Raw genomic sequence first — 12,789 nt, 5'->3', positions numbered from 1 at the left:
GACACCACAGAGGTTAAGAGAAACAAGGATCCATTGTAACCCAATGGAGGCTAATAATCCCAGGATCCCATTTGACACCAGGGGGCGTAAAAGGGCCAGGGATGGATTGTTACAGCACGGGGACCTATAGAAGCAAGGATCTATTATGCCACCGTGGAGGCCAAGAATCAAATGATTCATTGTGACATCAAGTGGCCTAAAAGGGCATGGGATGCATTGTGACACCACAGAGGTTAAGAGAAGCAAGGAACCATTGTGACCCAATGCAGACTAACAATCTAAGAATCCCTTTTGACACCAATGGGCCTAAAAGGGGCAGGGATGAATTGTGAAAGCATGGGGCCCAATAGAAACCTCGTACGATTATGCCACCATGCAGGCCAAGAATCAAATGATTCATTGTGACATCAAGTGGCCTAAAAGGGCATGGGATGCATTGTGACACCACAGAGGTTAAGAGAAGCAAGGAACCATTGTGACCCAATGCAGGCTAACAATCTAATGATCCCTTTTGACACCAATGGGCCTAAAAGGGGCAGGGATGAATTGTGAAAGCATGGGGCCCAAGTAAAACCGGGTACAATTATGCCACCATTTAGGCCAAGAATCAAATGATTCATTGTGACATCAAGTGGCCTAAAAGGGCATGGGATGCATTGTGACACCACAGGGGTTAAGAGAAGCAAGGAACCATTGTGACCCAATGCAGGCTAACAATCTAAGAATCCCTTTTGAAACCAGGGGGCGCAAAAGGACCACGGATGAACTCTGACAGCATGGGGACCTATAGAAGCAAGGAACCATTATGACACCATGAAGGCCAAGAATCAAAAGGTTCATTGTAAGACCAAGTGGCCTAAAAGGGCTTGGAATGCATTGTGACACCACAGAGGTTAAGAGAAGCAAGGAATCATTGTGACCCAATGCAGGCTAACAATCTAATGATCCCTTGTGGCACCAGGGGCTATAAAAAGGGCCAGGGGTGGATTGTCACAGCACGGGGACCAATAGAAGCAAGGATCTATTATGCCACCGTGGAGGCCAAGAATCAAATGATTCATTGTGACATCAAGTGGCCTAAAAGGGCATGGGATGCATTGTGACAGCACAGGGGTTAAGAGAAAGAAGGAACCATTGTGACCCAATGGAGGCTAATAATCCCAGGATCCCATTGGACACCAGGGGGCGTAAAAGGGCCAGGGATGAATTGTGACAGCATGGGGCCCAATAGAAACAAGGAACCATTATGACACCATGGAGGCCAAGAATCAAATGATTCATTGTGACATCAAGTGGCCTAAAAGGGCATGGGATGCATTGTGACACCACAGTGGTTGAGAGAAGCAAGGAACCATTGTGACCCAATGCAGGCTAACAATCTAATGATCCCTTGTGGCACCAGGGGGTATAAAAAGGGCCAGGGATGGATTGTTACAGCACGGGGACCAATAGAAACAAGGATCTATTATGCCACCATGGAGGACAAGAATCAAATGATTCATTGTGACAACAAGTGGCCTAAAAGGGCATGGGATGCATTGTGACACCACAGGGGTTAAGAGAAGCAAGGAACCATTGTGATCCAATGCAGGCTAACAATCTAAGAATCCCTTTTGACACCAGGGGCCGTAAAAGGGGCAGGGATGAATTGTGACAGCATGGGGCCCATTAGAATCAAGGAACCATTATGACACCATGGAGGCCAAGAATCAAATAATTCATTGTGACATCTAGTGGCCTAAAAGGGCATGGGATGCATTGTGACACCACAGGGGTTAAGAGAAGCAAGGAACCATTGTGACCCAATGCAGGCTAACAATCTAATGATCCCTTGTGACACCAGGGGGTATAAAGAGGGCCAGGGATGGATTGTTACAGCACGGGGACCAATAGAAGCAAGGATCTATTATGCCACCGTGGAGGCCAAGAATCAAATGATTCATTGTGACATCAAGTGGCCTAAAAGGGCATGGGATGCATTGTGACACCACAGAGGTTAAGAGAAGCAAGGAACCATTGTGACCCAATGCAGGCTAACAATCTAATGATCCCTTGTTACACCAATGGGCCTAAAAGAAGCAGGGATGAATTGTGAAAGCATGAGGCCCAATAGAAACCTCGTACAATTACGCAACCATGGAGGCCAAGAATCAAATGATTCATTGTGACATCAAGTGGCCTAAAAGGGCATGGGATGCATTGTGACACCACAGGGGCTAAGAGAAGCAAGGAACCATTGTGACCCAATGCAGGCTAACAATCTAATGATCCCTTGTGACACCAATGGGCCTAAAAGGGGCAGGGATGAATTGTGAAAGCATGGGGCCCAAGTAAAACCTGGTACAATTATGCCACCATGGAGGCCAAGAATCAAATGTTTCACTGTGACATCAAGTGGCCTAAAAGGGCATGGGATACATTGTGACACCACAGGGGTTAAGAGAAGCAAGGAACCATTGTGACCCAATGCAGGCTAACAATCTAAGAATCCCTTTTGACACCAGGGGGCGCAAAAGGACCATGGATGAACTCTGACAGCATGGGGACCTATAGAAGCAAGGAACCATTATGACACCATGAAGGCCAAGAATCAAATGGTTCATTGTAAGACCAAGTGGCCTAAAAGGGCTTGGAATGCATTGTGACACCACAGAGGTTAAGAGAAACAAGGATCCATTGTAACCCAATGGAGGCTAATAATCCCAGGATCCCATTTGACACCAGGGGGCGTAAAAGGGCCAGGGATGGATTGTTACAGCACGGGGACCTATAGAAGCAAGGATCTATTATGCCACCGTGGAGGCCAAGAATCAAATGATTCATTGTGACATCAAGTGGCCTAAAAGGGCATGGGATGCATTGTGACAGCACAGGGGTTAAGAGAAGCAAGGATCCATTGTGACCCAATGGAGGCTAATAATCCCAGGATCCCATTTGACACCAGGGGGCGTAAAAGGGCCAGGGATGAATTGTGACAGCATGGGGCCCAATAGAAACAAGGAACCAATATGACAACATGGAGGCCAAGAATCAAATGATTCATTGTGACATCAAGTGGCCTAAAAGGGCATGGGATGCATTGTGACACCACAGAGGTTAAGAGAAGCAAGGAACCATTGTGACCCAATGCAGGCTAACAATCTAATGATCCCTTGTGACACCAATGGGCCTAAAAGGGCCAGGAATGAATTGTTACAGCACGGGGACCAATAGAAGCAAGGATCTATTATGCCACCATGGAGGCCAAGAAACAAATGATTCATTGTGACATCAAGTGGCCTAAAAGGGCATGGGATGCATTGTGACACCACAGGGGTTAAGAGAAGCAAGGAACCATTGTGACCCAATGCAGTCTAACAATCTAAGAATCCCTTTTGACACCAGGGGGCGCAAAAGGACCACGGATGAACTCTGACAGCATGGGGACCTATAGAAGCAAGGAACCATTATGACACCATGAAGGCCAAGAATCAAATGGTTCATTGTAAGACCAAGTGGCCTAAAAGGGCTTGGAATGCATTGTGACACCACAGAGGTTAAGAGAAGCAAGGAACCATTGTGACCCAATGCAGGCTAACAATCTAATGATCCCTTGTCGCACCAGGGGGTATAAAAAGGGCCAGGGATGGATTGTCACAGCACGGGGACCAATAGAAGCAAGGATGTATTATGCCACCGTGGAGGCCAATAGTCAAATGATTCATTGTGACATCAAGTGGCCTAAAAGGGCATGGGATGCATTGTGACAGCACAGGGGTTAAGAGAAGCAAGGATCCATTGTGACCTAATGGAGGCTAATAATCCCAGGATCCCGTTTGACACCAGGGGGCGTAAAAGGGCCAGGGATGAATTGTGACAGCATGGGGCCCAAGTAAAACCTGGTACAATTATGCCACCATGGAGGCCAAGAATCAAATGATTCATTGTGACATCAAGTGGCCTAAAAGGGCATGGGATGCATTGTGACACCACAGGGGTTAAGAGAAGCAAGGAACCATTGTGACCCAATGCAGGCTAACAATCTAAGAATCCCTTTTGACCCCAGGGGGCGCAAAAGGTCCACGGATGAACCTTGACAGCATGGGGACCTATAGAAGCAAGGAACCATTATGCCACCATGAAGGCCAAGAATCAAATGGTTCATTGTGACATCAGGTGGCCTAAAAGGGCTTGGAATGCATTGTGACACCACAGAGGTTAAGAGAAGCAAGGAACCATTGTGACCCTATGCAGGCTAACAATCTAATGATCCCTTGTGGCACCAGGGGGTATAAAAAGGGCCAGGGATGAATTGTTACAGCACGGGGACCAATAGAAGCAAGGATCTATTATGCCACCGTGGAGGCCAATAGTCAAATGATTCATTGTGACATCAAGTGGCCTAAACAGGCATGGGATGCATTGTGACACCACAGGGGTTAAGAGAAGCAAGGATCCATGGTCACCCAATTGAGGCTAACAATCTAAGGATCCCTTTTGCCACCAATGGGCCTAAAAGGTGCAGGGATGTATTGTGAAAGCATTGGGCCGAGTGAAAACCTGGAACAATCAAGCCACCATGGAGGCCAAGAATCAAATGATTCATTGTGACATCAAGTGGCCTAAAAGGGCATGGGATGCATTGTGACAGCACAGGGGTTAAGAGAAGCAAGGATCCATTGTGACCCAATGGAGGCTAATAATCCCAGGATCCCATTGGACACCAGGGAGCGTAAAAGGGCCAGGGATGAATTGTGACAGCATGGGGCCCAATAGAAACAAGGAACCATTATGACACCATGGAGGCCAAGAATCAAATGATTCATTGTGACATCAAGTGGCCTAAAAGAGCATGGGATGCATTGTGACACCACAGAGGTTAAGAGAAACAAGGAACCATTGTGACCCAATGCAGGCTAACAATCTAATGATCCCTTGTGGCACCAGGGGGTATAAAAAGGGCCAGGGATGGATTGTTACAGCACGGGGACCAATAGAAGCAAGGATCTATTATGCCACCGTGGAGGCCAAGAATCAAATGATTCATTGTGACATCAAGTGGCCTAAAAGGGCATGGGATGCATTGTGACAGCACAGGGGTTAAGAGAAGCAAGGATCCATTGTGACCCAATGGAGGCTAATAATCCCAGGATCCCATTTGACACCAGGGGGCGTAAAAGGGCCAGGGATGAATTGTGACAGCATGGGGCCCAATAGAAACAAGGAACCATTATGACACCATGGAGGCCAAGAATCAAATGATTCATTGTGACATCAAGTGGCCTAAAAGGGCATGGGATGCATTGTGACACCACAGAGGTTAAGAGAAGCAAGGAACCATTGTGACCCAATGCAGGCTAACAATCTAATGATCCCTTGTGACACCAATGGACCTAAAAGGGCCAGGAATGAATTGTTACAGCACGGGGACCAATAGAAGCAAGGATCTATTATGCCACCATGGAGGCCAAGAAACAAATGATTCATTGTGACATCAAGTGGCCTAAAAGGGCATGGGATGCATTGTGACACCACAGGGGTTAAGAGAAGCAAGGAACCATTGTGACCCAATGCAGTCTAACAATCTAAGAATCCCTTTTGACACCAGGGGGCGCAAAAGGACCACGGATGAACTCTGACAGCATGGGGACCTATAGAAGCAAGGAACCATTATGACACCATGAAGGCCAAGAATCAAATGGTTCATTGTAAGACCAAGTGGCCTAAAAGGGCTTGGAATGCATTGTGACACCACAGAGGTTAAGAGAAGCAAGGAACCATTGTGACCCAATGCAGGCTAACAATCTAATGATCCCTTGTCGCACCAGGGGGTATAAAAAGGGCCAGGGATGGATTGTCACAGCACGGGGACCAATAGAAGCAAGGACCTATTATGCCACCGTGGAGGCCAATAGTCAAATGATTCATTGTGACATCAAGTGGCCTAAAAGGGCATGGGATGCATTGTGACAGCACAGGGGTTAAGAGAAGCAAGGATCCATTGTGACCTAATGGAGGCTAATAATCCCAGGATCCCGTTTGACACCAGGGGGCGTAAAAGGGCCAGGGATGAATTGTGACAGCATGGGGCCCAAGTAAAACCTGGTACAATTATGCCACCATGGAGGCCAAGAATCAAATGATTCATTGTGACATCAAGTGGCCTAAAAGGGCATGGGATGCATTGTGACACCACAGAGGTTAAGAGAAGCAAGGAACCATTGTGACCCAATGCAGGCTGACAATCTAATGATCCCTTGTGACACCAATGGGCCTAAAAGAGGCAGGGATGAATTGTGATAACATGGGGCCCAAGTAAAACCTGGTACAATTATGCCACCATGGAGGCCAAGAATCAAATGATTCATTGTGACATCAAGTGGCCTAAAAGGGCATGGGATGCATTGTGACACCACAGGGGTTAAGAGAAGCAAGGAACCATTGTGACCCAATGCAGGCTAACAATCTAAGAATCCCTTTTGACACCAGGGGGCGGAAAAGGGCCACGGATGAACTGTGACAGCATGGGGACCTATAGAAGCAAGGAACCATTATGACACCATGAAGGCCAAGAATCAAATGGTTCATTGTAAGACCAAGTGGCCTAAAAGGGCTTGGAATGCATTGTGACACCACAGAGGTTAAGAGAAGCAAGGAACCATTGTGACCCTATGCAGGCTAACAATCTAATGATCCCTTGTGGCACCAGGGGGTATAAAAAGGGCCAGGGATGGATTGTTACAGCACGGGGACCAATAGAATCAAGGATCTATTATGCCACCGTGGAGGCCAGGAATCAAATGATTCATTGTGACATCAAGTGGCCTAAAAGGGCATGGGATGCATTGTGACAGCACAGGGGTTAAGAGAAGCAAGGAACCATTGTGACCCAATGCAGGCTAACAATCTAATGATCCCTTGTGACACCAATGGGCCTAAAAGTGGCAGGGATGTATTGTGAAAGCATGGGGCCCAATTAAAACCTGGTACAATTACGCCACCATGGAGGCCAAGAATGAAATGATTCATTGTGACATCAAGTGGCCTAAAAGGGCATGGGATGCATTGTGACACCACTGAGGTTAAGAGAAGCATGGAACCATTGTGACCCAATGCGGGCTAACAATCTAATGATCCCTTGTGACACCAATGGGCCTAAAAGGGCCAGGGATGGATTGTTACAGCACGCGGAGCAATAGAAGCAAGGATCTATTATGCCACCATGTAGGCCAAGAATCAAATAATTCATTGTGACATCATGTGGCCTAAAAGGGCATGGGATGCATTGTGACAGCACAGGGGTTAAGAGAAGCAAGGATCCATTGTGACCCAATGGAGACTAATAATCCCAGGATCTCATTTGACACCAGGGGGCGTAAAAGGGCCAGGGATGAATTGTGACAGCATGGGGCCCAATAGAAACAAGGAACCATTATGACACCATGGAGGCCAAGAATCAAATGATTCATTGTGACATCAAGTGGCCGAAAAGGGCATGGGATGCATTGTGACACCACAGAGGTTAAGAGAAGCAAGGAACCATTGTGACCCAATGCGGGCTAAAAATCTAATGATCCCTTGTGACACCAATGGGCCTAAAAGAGGCAGGGATGAATTGTGACAGCATGGGGCCCAAGTAAAACCTGGTACAATTATGCCACCATGGAGGCCAAGAATCAAATGATTCATTGTGACATCAAGTGGCCTAAAAGGGCATGGGATGCATTGTGACACCACAGGGGTTAGGATGAAGCAAGGAACCATTGTGACCCAATGTAGGCTAACAATCTAAGAATCCCTTTTGACACCAGGGGGCGCAAAAGGTCCACGGATGAACCTTGACAGCATGGGGACCTATAGAAGCAAGGAACCATTATGACACCATGAAGGCCAAGAATCAAATGATTCATTGTGACATCAAGTGGCCTAAAAGGGCTTGGAATGCATTGTGACACCACAGAGGTTAAGAGAAGCAAGGAACCATTGTGACCCAATCCAGGCTAACAATCTAATGATCCCTTGTGTCACCATGAGGTATAAAAAGGGCCAGGGATGGATTGTTACAGTACGGGGACCAATAGAAGCAAGGATCTATTATGCCACCGTGGAGGCCAAGAATCAAATGATTCATTGTGACATCAAGTGGCCTAAAAGGGCATGGGATGCATTGTGACAGCACAGGGGTTAAGAGAAGCAAGGATCCATTGTGACCCAATGGAGGCTAATAATCCCAGGATCCCATTTGACACCAGGGGGCGTAAAAGGGCCAGGGATGAATTGTGACAGCATGGGGCCCAATAGAAACAAGGAAGCATTATGACACCATGGAGGCCAAGAATCAAATGATTCATTGTGACATCAAGTGGCCTAAAAGGGCATGGGATGCCTTGTGACACCACAGAGGTTAAGGGAAGCAAGGAACCATTGTGTCCCAATGCAGGCTAAGAATCTAATGATCCCTTGTGACACCAATGGGCCTAAAAGGGCCAGGGATGAATTGTTACAGCACGGGGACCAATAGAAGCAAGGATCTATTATGCCACCATGGAGGCCAAGACACAAATGATTCATTGTGACATCAAGTGGCCTAAAAGGGCATGGGATGCATTGTGACAGCACAGGGGTTAAGAGAAGCAAGGAACCATTGTGACCCAATGCAGGCTAACAATCTAATGATCCCTTTTGACACCAATGGGCCTAAAAGGGCAGGGATGTATTGTGAAAGCATGGGGCCCAATTAAAACCTGGTACAATTTACGCCATCATGGAGGCCAAGAATCAAATGATTCATTGTGACATCAAGTGGCCTAAAAGGGCATGGGATGCATTGTGACACCACAGAGGTTAAGAGAAGCAAGGAACCATTGTGACCCAATGCAGGCTAACAATCTAATGATCCCTTGTGACACCAATGGGCCTAAAAGGGCCAGGGATGAATTGTTACAGCACGGGGACCAATAGAAGCAAGGATCTATTATGCCACCATGGAGGCCAAGAATCAAATGATTCATTGTGACATCAAGTGGCCTAAAAGGGCATGGGATGCATTGTGACAGCACAGGGGTTAAGAGAAGCAAGGATCCATTGTGACCCAATGCAGGCTAACAATCTAAGAATCCCTTTTGAAACCAGGGGGCCCAAAAGCACCACGGATGAACTCTGACAGCATGGGGACCTATAGAAGCAAGGAACCATTATGACACCATGAAGGCCAAGAATCAAATGGTTCATTGTAAGACCAAGTGGCCTAAAAGGGCTTGGAATGCATTGTGACACCACAGAGGTTAAGAGAAGCAAGGAACCATTGTGACCCAATGCAGGCTAACAATCTAAGAATCCCTTTTGACAGCAGGGGGCGCAAAAGGACCACGGATGAACTCTGACAGCATGGGGACCTATAGAAGCAAGGAACCATTATGACACCATGAAGGCCTAGAATCAAATGATTCATTGTGACATCAAGTGGCCTAAAAGGGCTTGGAATGCATTGCGACAGCACAGAGGTTAAGAGAAGCAAGGATCCATTGTGACGCAGTGGAGGCTAATAATCTCAGGATCCCATTTGACACCTGGGGGCGTAAAAGGGCCAGGGATGAATTGTGACAGCATGGGGCCCAATAGTAACAAGGAACCATTATGACACCATGAAGGCCAAGAATCAAATGATTCATTGTGACATCAAGTGGCCTAAAAGGGCATGGGATGCATTGTGACACCACAGAGGTTAAGAGAAGCAAGGAACCATTGTGACCCAATGCAGGCTAACAATCTAATGATCCCTTGTGACACCAATGGGCTTAAAAGTGGTAGGGATGATTTGTGAAAGCATGGGGCTCCAGTAAAACCTGGTACAATTATGCCACCATGGAGGCCAAGAATCAAATGATTCATTGTGACATCAAGTGGCCTAAAAGGGCATGGGATGCATTGTGACACCACAGGGGTTAAGAGAAGCAAGGAACCATTGTGACCCAATGCAGGCTAACAATCTAAGAATCCCTTTTGACACCAGAGGGCGGAAAAGGACCACGGATGAACTCTGACAGCATGGGGACCTATAGAAGCAAGGAACCATTATGACACCATGAAGGCCAAGAATCAAATGGTTCATTGCAAGACCAAGTGGCCTAAAAGGGCTTGGAATGCATTGTGACACCACAGAGGTTAAGAGAAGCAAGGAACCATTGTGACACAATGCAGGCTAACAATCTAATGATCCGTTGTGGCACCACTGGGTATGAAAAATGCCAGGGAAGGATTGTTACAGCACGGGGACCAATAGAAGCAAGGATCTATTATGCCACCATGGAGGCCAAGAATCAAATGATTCATTGTGACATCAAGTGGCCTAAAAGGGCATGGGATGCATTGTGACACCACAGGGGTTAAGAGAAGCAAGGATCCATTGTGACCCAATGGAGGCTAATAATCCCAGCATCCCATTTGACACCAGGGGGCGTAAAAGGGCCAGGGATGAATTGTGACAGCATGGAGCCCAATAGAAACAAGGAACCATTATGACACCATGGAGGTCAAGAATCAAATGATTCATTGTGACATCAAGTGGCCTAAAAGGGCAAGGGATGCATTGTGACACCACAGAGGTTAAGAGAAGCAAGGATCCATTGTGACCCAATGTAGGCTAACAATCTAAGAATCCCTTTTGACACCAGGGGGCGCAAAAGGACCACGGATGAACTCAGACAGCATGGGGACCTATAGAAGCAAGGAACCATTATGACACCATGAAGGCCTAGAATCAAATGGTTCATTGTGTCATCAAGTGGCCTAAAAGGGCTTGGAATGCATTGTGACAGCACAGAGGTTAAGAGAAGCAAGGAACCATTGTGACCCAATGCAGGCTAACACTCTAATGATCCCTTGTGGCACCAGGGGGTATAAAAAGGGCCAGGGATGGATTCTTACAGCACGGGGACAAATAGAAGCAAGGATCTATTATGCCGCAGTGGAGGCCAAGAATCAAATAATTCATTGTGACATCAAGTGGCCTAAAAGGGCATGGGATGCATTGTGACACCACAGAGGTTAAGAGAAGCAAGGAACCATTGTGACCCAATGCAGGCTAACAATCTAATGATCCCTTTTGACACCAATGGGCCTAAAAGGGCCAGGGATGAATTGTTACAGCTCGGGGACCAATAGAAGCAAGGATCTATTATGCCATCATGGAGGCCAAGAATCAAATGATTCATTGTGACATCAAGTGGCCTAAAAGGGCATGGGATGCATTGTGACAGCACAGGGGTTAAGAGAAGCAAGGATCCATTGTGACCCAATGGAGGCTAATAATCCCAGGATCCCATTTGACACCAGGGGGCGTAAAAGGGCCAGGGATGAATTGTGACAGCATGGAGCCCATTAGAATCAAGGAACCATTATCACACCATGGAGGCCAAGAATCAAATGATTCATTGCGACATCAAGTGGCCTAAAAGGGCATGGGATGCATTGTGACACCAAAGAGGTTAAGAGAAGCAAGGAACCATTGTGACCCACTGCAGGCTAACAATCTAATGATCCCTTGTGACACCAACGGGCCTAAAAGGGCCAGGGATGAATTGTTACAGCACGGGGACCAATAGAAGCAAGGATCTATTATGCCACCATGGAGGCCAAGAATCAAATAATTCATTGTGACATCATGTGGCCTAAAAGTGCATGGGATGCATTGTGACAGCACAGGGGTTAAGAGAAGCAAGGATCCATTGTGACCCAATGCAGGCTAACAATCTAATGATCCCTTGTGACACCAATGGGCCTAAAAGGGGCAGGGATGTATTGTGAAAGCATGGGGCCCAATAGAAACCTCGTACAATTACGACACCATGGAGGCCAAGAATCAAATGATTCATTGTGACATCAGGCGGCCTAAAAGGGCATGGGACACATTGTGACACCACAGAGGTTAAGAGAAGCAAGGAAACATTGAGACCCAATGCAGGCTAACAATCTAATGATCCCTTGTGACACCAATGGGCCTAAAAGGGCCAGGGATGAATTGTTACAGCACGGGGACCAATAGAAGCAAGGATCTATTATGCCACCATGGAGGCCAAGAATCAAATGATTCATTGTGACATCAAGTGGCCTAAAAGGGCATGGGATGCATTGTGACACCACAGGGGTTAAGAGAAGCAAGGATCCATTGTGACCCAATGCAGGCTAACAATCTAAGAATCCCTTTTGAAACCAGGGGGCCCAAAAGCACCACGGATGAACTCTGACAGCATGGGGACCTATAGAAGCAAGGAACCATTATGACACCATGAAGGCCAAGAATCAAATGGTTCATTGTAAGACCAAGTGGCCTAAAAGGGCTTGGAATGCATTGTGACACCACAGAGGTTAAGAGAAGCAAGGAACCATTGTGACCCAATGCAGGCTAACAATCTAAGAATCCCTTTTGACAGCAGGGGGCGCAAAAGGACCACGGATGAACTCTGACAGCATGGGGACCTATAGAAGCAAGGAACCATTATGACACCATGAAGGCCTAGAATCAAATGATTCATTGTGACATCAAGTGGCCTAAAAGGGCTTGGAATGCATTGCGACAGCACAGAGGTTAAGAGAAGCAAGGATCCATTGTGACGCAGTGGAGGCTAATAATCTCAGGATCCCATTTGACACCTGGGGGCGTAAAAGGGCCAGGGATGAATTGTGACAGCATGGGGCCCAATAGTAACAAGGAACCATTATGACACCATGAAGGCCAAGAATCAAATGATTCATTGTGACATCAAGTGGCCTAAAAGGGCATGGGATGCATTGTGACACCACAGAGGTTAA

Source organism: Cinclus cinclus, chromosome 13 (assembly GCF_963662255.1).
Source record: "Cinclus cinclus chromosome 13, bCinCin1.1, whole genome shotgun sequence".
NCBI classification, from domain to species: Eukaryota; Metazoa; Chordata; class Aves; order Passeriformes; family Cinclidae; genus Cinclus; species Cinclus cinclus.
This window is presented reverse-complemented; position numbering follows the sequence as displayed.